Here is a 7895-nt window from a genome sequence, read left to right as displayed (position 1 = left end):
GACAATGCAGCCTGACCTCGTGAGTTCCTGCTTTTTTTAAACAATGACTCTGCTTCAGGACTTCTTTTCCAGAAACCTCAGTCTCAAAGCAGTTTCATAGCATACCCAGGCCAAATTAAATGCTCCGTGATGCTGAAAGGGACAGCTCTACTTCCAGGCACCAGCCACATGCTCCTGCCAGTTCTGATCTAATGGTGAATTCAGAGTCCTAAATGGGGAAAAAAATAATGGAACAAAAATAACTGAAGAGTTTCATGTTGGATTAATTTCCTAAACTGACCTGTCACATGCTTAGATGCAAAGGCAGTAGGTACACACAACTGCAATGGCCCTTTTGAGGAAAGGAGTAACTTACAGTAATACCTTCAGGTGCATTATAATCTGGAGCATTGTAGGATGTTAGATATGCAGGTGCTGACCACCACTGAAACCCTAAACGAGGGTATTGTACACAGTCTTCCTCTCAAGAAAAGGATGTGGAGATTATGCAGCGTGTATCACTGGAGGATTTCTAGCAGGTTAGAAAAGTATTTTTCATGAAGAGCTGGTTCCGGTAGGGGTGCTGACTCTGGTAGGGGCAGATAATGGGGATACACAAGATGCCTTGTTTAACTGAGCTAATTGTTGGCCACCACTTTTCAACCTCAGTAATTTTCAGGGACAGACTTGCATATAAATCTGGGCCAGATCTCCAACATACTGAAGTACAGAACAGATTATAAGACATTTTCTGCCATGCTGCCATGTGCATTTGGATCTTGTTTTCACTTATCTTCTCCTGTTGTACCATAACACCAGTTCAATTCCATCTGTGATCGCAGTGCTGGGAACACAATAGCAAACAAAACACTGGTGGCTAGAAGCATCTATCAAGTTTTATCATCTAAAAGCCATTTCTTCTATCCAAGGAACACCACCTGTCTCAGACAGGAGAAATGCAAAAGGAAAATGGGCCAGGTGGCTATATCCTACCAACATTATGCTTCATAAGCTAGATGTGCCAAATGCAGGCCTTTTAACCAGCAGCAGCAGCAGCGGGGGATTTCCTACTCACGGCATTCTGTCAAGACCAAAACCAGGCAAACTCAAGGAGTAGCAAGGGACAAGCTGTGCATTTCTCAAGGCACAATTTGAAAAATTAAAGCCAGTACGATTTACTCCTTCTGCAGTATCACTAAGGCCATAGGGAGGCACTGGATGCAGAACAGAGCAAGGTAAAAAAAAAGTAAAGAAAGGGAACCCACCCCCGCCAATTGTTATTTTTAATACAGACAATAGCTCTCTGACCTTCCCTTTAGCTGGGGCTTGTGACACAGCTTAGCGTAAAACTCTCACAACCAGTGAGCCCACTTGGCTGCGCTCAAGTTTCAGCATGTCCTGTACCAACACCCTGAAATTACCTCATGTATTCAGATATCACCACCAGAAGTAATCATACCGCTCTGTATTGCTAGGGAGGGGGAACACAGGCGTCCCTGAAAACCCGGGGGGGGGGGGGGGAGGGGAAGAGTGCAGTATTCTGTAATATTGGCGTATTTTGGCTGGCTGCGCAGGTGCGGCGGGCCACTCCCGCTCACCTCCAGCCGGGGGAGGCCGCGGCCCTGTGAGTAACCCGGCCTGACAGGCGCTGCCGTTGCGCTCGCCTCGCCGCCAGCCGCCCCTTCTCCCCCGCACCCCCACCGCCCCCCGGCCCGCACCGCCCCCACTGACATCACCGAGGTGGATTTAAATAGCTCCACAGCCCCGTGCCTCCCGGATACAGCGTGCCTCATTGGCGGCGGCGGCAGCCTATCGGCGCGCCGCGCCGCGCCCTCCGCCAATGGCAGCGCCGCCGCCGCCCCGCGCCTCCTCTGTCGCTAAGGGAGGGAAATACAGCGCGGCGCGGCGGGCTGTCATGTGCACCCTGCCACGCCGCCGCCGCCGCGCTCGCCTCCCTCCCTTGCTAAAATGTGCATTTTCTGAGAGAGGGAATCGGTTTTTTCCGCCCCCCCCGCCTTTTTTTCCCTCTCTGCTGGGCGAGCTGTGTAACGTGGTGGTGCCTGCTCGGGAGGGAAGGGAGAGGTTTGCTGCCGAGTGTGGAAAGTGCGGATTTCGCCTTTGTTTTAAGGGCTCCGGTAGTGACATCCTCGGGGCAGTGAAATGTAGCATAAATACCAAGCGGCGTGTAGCTGCGCCGCGCTTTTTTTTCTTTTTCCCCCTCCCGTGGAGAGGTTAAAAAAAACCCAAGCCACCCGTGGGTTAGCCCGGCTCGTTGAGGCTTGTGCAGAGAGGAACGGGACGAGAAATAAGCACACACCGCCGTGCTGCCTAGCGGAGCTGAGACGGAGGGGGAAAAGGCCCTGGAGGGCCCGGAGCGCTGGGACGAGGAGATGGAGGATGCTGCGTGGAGGAGCAGCTGAACAGCGCTGTGCCCGGCCGCCCGCACGGAGCCCCTGCCCGCAGCCCAGCGCCGGCAGGGCGACGCGGCTCTCCCCGCAGGCAGGCTGCGAGCCCCGGGCCGGGGCAACCGCCGCTTCACTGGCGCCCTGCTAACCCCCCCCGCCCCCCCCAAGCCCCCCACGGATGTGAGTATTGCACCTGGCACAGGGAGCGGGGACCCGCCGGCCTCATGCCCGCATCGCGGCCCCTTCCCTGAGGAGCTGCGGTGAAGCGTTTGAGCCCTGACCGGAGTGAAAGCCCGCCCGGGGCACGGGTGTGGGGTCGGGCACGGGGCGGCCCCGGGGGCCAGCGCTGTTCTCCCCCCTCCCTGCCCCGGCGCGTTGCCTTTTGGTTACGGGGCCTGTTCTTAAAAGCAGGTTCCCAGGTTTAAGGGCCCTTGTGTTTAGGAGCTACGTAGCGTGTGATATGAAGAAAAATTAAGTTTCAGCCTGGGAAAATTTAACTCATTTCGCTTGTTATGGAGCGCAGCGGGCTTGAAAGAAGAATGCGTTAATTTTCTGTGCCGTCAAGCCGTAACAGCGTTGCTTGAGACATTTCTACTTACTGCCTCACACGCTCCGAATTTTTCTGACTTGTTTCTTTCCCATATCCAGAATATGTTAGTACATCGCCTAAATACCCTAACGACGTTCAAAATAATGTCCGTGCGCATACTCAGAAGGTGAATGTTTGTGTTAAGAACTGTCAGCAAAGCACAGAGCTGGGCTGAGACATTTCTTGGATTTAATCTTGGTTTCTGGCTCTGCCTGTGGTTTTGAAGAAGATGCTTAACTTTTTGCCTTCCTGCTGTTCCCCCTCCCCCATTACCCCTTCGTACCCAAATGAGAAGAAAACTTATGTCACAGGAATGGTGGGAAGATTTTTTTTTTTAAGAAAAAAATTTCTATGGAATGTGAAACATTATTAAAGGGGAAGCTGTGAATACTTTATAGAGAAGCCCTACTAAAAGAAAAACAGAATTCAAAAGAACAGCTCATCCTTCCCCCAAAATAAAAACACTGAAGAATCGTAAATCTGAGGTGCATCCCAGTTTGTATCCTTGTGATATTGTATGAGGTATGTGTCAAGGTTTCTTTCCCTTTGGGAGAGGGGAAACAAGAAAGCCTTTCCCCTCTATTCCCATTTTTTCCTTCTCCTTACCTGTTTTCCCTTTCGGTGAAGGATTGCCAAATCTTGTTTCCCCTTGTGTTTTTGCAGGACTTCTTGAATGATTCAGAAATAAGCAGTAGGAGTATTCAGTGATTTCCATGGGAGGAAGGTACAAACCATCAAGGCCCCAGTTCTCTGCCATCTTGAGCCTTTCGTGGTGATTTGCAGCAGCACAGCTACGTGTGAAGCACTGAGAGACTGAAGACAGTGTTTAAACCTGACTTCACTTCAGTGTAAATGATCACACAAGGTTCAGATCAACAGACAACAAGGGGTAAAATAGGGAAAGCACTTAAGATGCCTCTTTTAAAAGTAATTTTTGAGTAGTTAAAGATTAAGAAGCCATATAAAAAAGGCTTTTCTCCGCATACGTTTATGTTTACGAGTCCTAACACAAGATGATGGACCACATTATCTTATGTGCAACATTATGTCTTAGGTGAATCTATATCACTTTATTGATTTCGGGGGAGCTATAGTGATTTAAGTCAGTTTAAGAAACAAACCCAGCTAAGTTTTTAATGATTGGAATAACATTCTCCCTCTCTTTCGGTCAGATTTGCCCTTCTAGCTCTCCATTTCATCATTACAGAACCAGAATCTCTGTTGCAAAAAAAGGAACAGACCTTCTCCCCCCCACCCCCCCAGTCAAGCTTTCTACATTCTGGTTTTCATTTTCATGTTTAAATAAATTTAGGGCCCAAGCTCACCTCTTTTTTTTTTTTTTTTAGACCAATTTAGTTTCATTTATTTATGTTGGTATTTTATACCAGTAAAGCCAGAAGCAGATCTCAGAAAAGAGAGTGTGTTTGATGCACCAGAACCCTTTAGGGTTTGATAAAAGACATGGTATCGTAAGTAACATCTCCACTTCTTTTATTCTTCTTACATAGTAGCAACAAGATTGAATCACCATTTTTAGCTATTCTTCAGCAGAACTCCTAATCTATCAATGTGTCAGCTCAACAGCAGTTTTCTCTTCACGCTAATGTGAACCGGAAGAGTCCAGCTATCACAGATTTTGACAATATTATTTTATCCGAGATTGCATGTATTGCAGAAGTTTGAATAAAATGAATTAAAGGACTTACTAAATTTTCCTAAAGATGTAGAAAACATAAAACAAGTAAAACATTTTAAATTCATTTGTACAGGATAATACTCATGAGTTAGGTGTTTCATAAGCCTTCTGCTATAAGCTCTATAAAATACTTTGATAAATATGATGATAAATAAAGTATGATAAAGTATGATAAATAACAAGTATAAGAGCAACTCTGGGTCCTGTATCTTTTCGTATGTCTCAGATTGCCCTCTATGCTGTTACATAATGCATTATAAAGAAAAAACATGCCTTCATTCTCTTTGAATCACTCGGACATTGATAGTACTAAGCCCTTCCTCCAAGTCCTCGTTATGCAAGTCCTTGCTACTGTTAATAGCTGTCAGTTCTGCATGGTTACTTAAAAAATGAAGTAACTGCAGACTTTTTGTGAAGTTGATTGCATTTCTGGAATTTAAAATGAGTCAGTTCAGGTGCTTTGCTCCTTTTCTCAACTATAAACTAAATTGTTATGAACAAACAGGAAGAAAGTCCCATTCATTCCAGTGTATCACAAGCTAATCTGCTTTTTGTTTAATTGCTTCTATAAGCGTATTATATTATGAGTGCCTGTATGCACTTCTCCAGAGTCGAAGCACAGTGGAATAGACCGAAATACAGTAATGTTTTGAATGTTGAAAAATACGGACATTTAGCTAACTACTTGAAAAATACATAGTGGAATAAAAATCCATGACCAATTACCAAAGTTATTAGATAATGAAAATCCATATAGGCACTGAGTAGTAAAATCTGTGTGATACATTATAATCAGCATTCAAGTGAAACTGATGAGATATCTGTAAAGAACAGAAAGAATGATATTTTTAAAGCTAGATGTTCCACATTTCTTTATTTGAGAAGTGAAATTTTCCTTGTCCCTTCATAAAGACATAAAATTAACAACAAGCACTTCAAAGAATTAGGTGGGTTGCTTGGTATTTAATTTTTTCTCTGTCATGCACAGAGATCGTGTGCGGAAGAAAATCCGAAGAAACCTAGTTCAGTTTGCCAATGTCATACATCTTCCCCAGTAACCTCTCCTTTAACAAGGCCTCAGTTTTAAAGACACTGAAACCGGAATATCTCAGAACTCATAATACTGGTTATATAAAAAAAAAATTCTCACTGAGTCTACACGTATACTGCTTGTATATCTACACTACTTGTGTAAGTATACACATAGAAACTCAGTGAAGTGCCCCCATGACAGAAGGGTTTTGTTTTGTGTTCTCTTAATTGATCTATTAGTTTAGCAATCCTTTTTTTTTTTTTTTTTTTTTTTTTAACCTTTTTATTGCACTTGGAAATTTGGAGGACTAGTTTATATGGTTTTTTTCCCTTCTACTAGTATTCATTTTGAAAGGTTCAACTACATTCTGTTCAGGTTTTAGTATGACTCATGGGAAATAATTTTTAATGCCTTTTGCTAGCAGTAGAGTGGGGAGGAGGAATGCACTCTAAAGTAGTATACGTACTAAACTGTACTCTAGTAAGAGATTAAATAACAAAGAGTACAATAGCTGAGACAGGTCATTTGTCACAGGTGCTCATGCAGTTCTGTGTTTTGTTTTAAACTGGATTCATCAAGCATGCTAAAAGGAGGAAGCAATTTATGTCTGATATAAAGTTTTTATCCAAGGAGAATAAATGGGTTAAGTTTAAACTGTGGTTTGAAAATATAGGAAAACATTGCTGGACAGTTGACAGCTTGATTTGGTAGCCAAAGTGGATGCAAGTAAGTAAATTGGAAAATGCTATTTTTGCAGCATCTAACATACGGTTACTTCAATAATAGGAAAAAATGTATCAGAAATGAATTACTATGGAAGAGAGTTAATTTTGTTGTAAGATGTTTTTGTCTGTTAAGCACAAGTATTTTTACTGTAAATGTCTGAATTGTTTAGATTATGAGGGGTACTGATGCTGTCGAAGAGTAAGCATGAAATGTTGATGTCATAACATCTGATACTTAAGTGGTATATACTGCTTTTACAATATTTCATAAATTTATAACATAAGTTCAATAATAAAACTTCATGGAAATGCTTGAGATAAGCACTGGTGTTATATTTATTTCCATTTTTTAGACAGGCTTATTACCATAGGTAGTGAAGTAGAACACGTATAAGGAGGCCCAGGACGAAGATTACTTTAAAAGCAGGATTTTAAAAATGAATATAGAGCTCATTCTTGCTTTTATTAGTTGCTATCTCTTTTAATATGATTTTCCTTTTTATTTTTTCTATCCTTTCTATCCTTTCTATCTCCGTTCCCTCAGAAATAGTATGCCCCTGCCCCGAAAGGGAGAAATATCATGGCTACGATTAACTTCTATTTACTGCAGCAAAATGATTTTTCCCCCAGATGAAATATATACATTAATCTGCCAGACTTTCAACTACTGTTATGTATGCAATTTCTGAAAAAAGGATAGTGATGGCCATTTTAATGCAACCTACTACAGTATAGTGGCTGCAATCTACCATTTTTTCTCTTTTCAACTAGTAGTCAGATGTACAGAACTGTCAGCCTATTTGCTTGTAAGTATCTGAAAGCTGATTTGGAAAATATATTTTAATACAATAAATCTGACATTTTAGTCTGTGCATCCTTTTGAGTTTTCTAAGTAAATGCTAATTAAACTGATGAGAAGAAAAAGCACGTCTTACATAATCAAGCCTTCCATTTTTCTATTCTCTGCCTCCCCCCACTTAGCTTTCATTTTCCTTTGAAAAATGAAAAATTTTGAATCAAAAATTACTACTGCATTCTAATTATATGCACATTTCCATGAGACTGCATAACTAAGATATTTTTATGTATTGGGTAAAAAAAAGCAGTAAAAAATATTAACTCATTGGATTAGCTAAACTTTAAAATCATAGCAATCATTAAATACAGCATTATCTATTATGGTGTACCTGTGTATCTTGAAGTCTTTTTTTCTTGCATGGAGAATTAGGATACTTCTATTTATCCTTTATTCAGAATAAGAAAAGATAAATAAGGACATTCTACCATTTTTTTTGCTCATTGTAAAGCTGATGCTCCTTCATAAGGGAGGTGGTTTTAATATTCAGCTTACAGAAGACAATACGTAATTGCTGTTGACAAAATATATAGTAAATGAATAAAAATTGTATCCAGCTAGAATAATTACAAATTGAATCAATTACAATGAATAATATTAAAATTTTATCCT

General features: G+C 41.9%; 1 long non-coding RNA gene across 1 annotated transcript; it reads left to right on the top strand.

Moving 5' to 3' along the window:
• Positions 1 to 1900: 1900 nt before the first annotated feature.
• Positions 1901 to 6748, top strand: LOC112995164 (uncharacterized). Its single transcript, XR_003262113.2, has 2 exons — positions 1901 to 3495; positions 3637 to 6748. It is a non-coding gene; the product is annotated as an uncharacterized LOC112995164 (long non-coding RNA).
• The last annotated feature ends 1147 nt before the right edge of the window (positions 6749 to 7895 follow it).

This window comes from Dromaius novaehollandiae, chromosome 3 (genome assembly GCF_036370855.1).
Source record: "Dromaius novaehollandiae isolate bDroNov1 chromosome 3, bDroNov1.hap1, whole genome shotgun sequence".
Taxonomy (NCBI): Eukaryota; Metazoa; Chordata; class Aves; order Casuariiformes; family Dromaiidae; genus Dromaius; species Dromaius novaehollandiae.
Note: the sequence above shows the minus strand (reverse complement) of the source record. Positions and strands in the feature narration are given on the sequence as shown.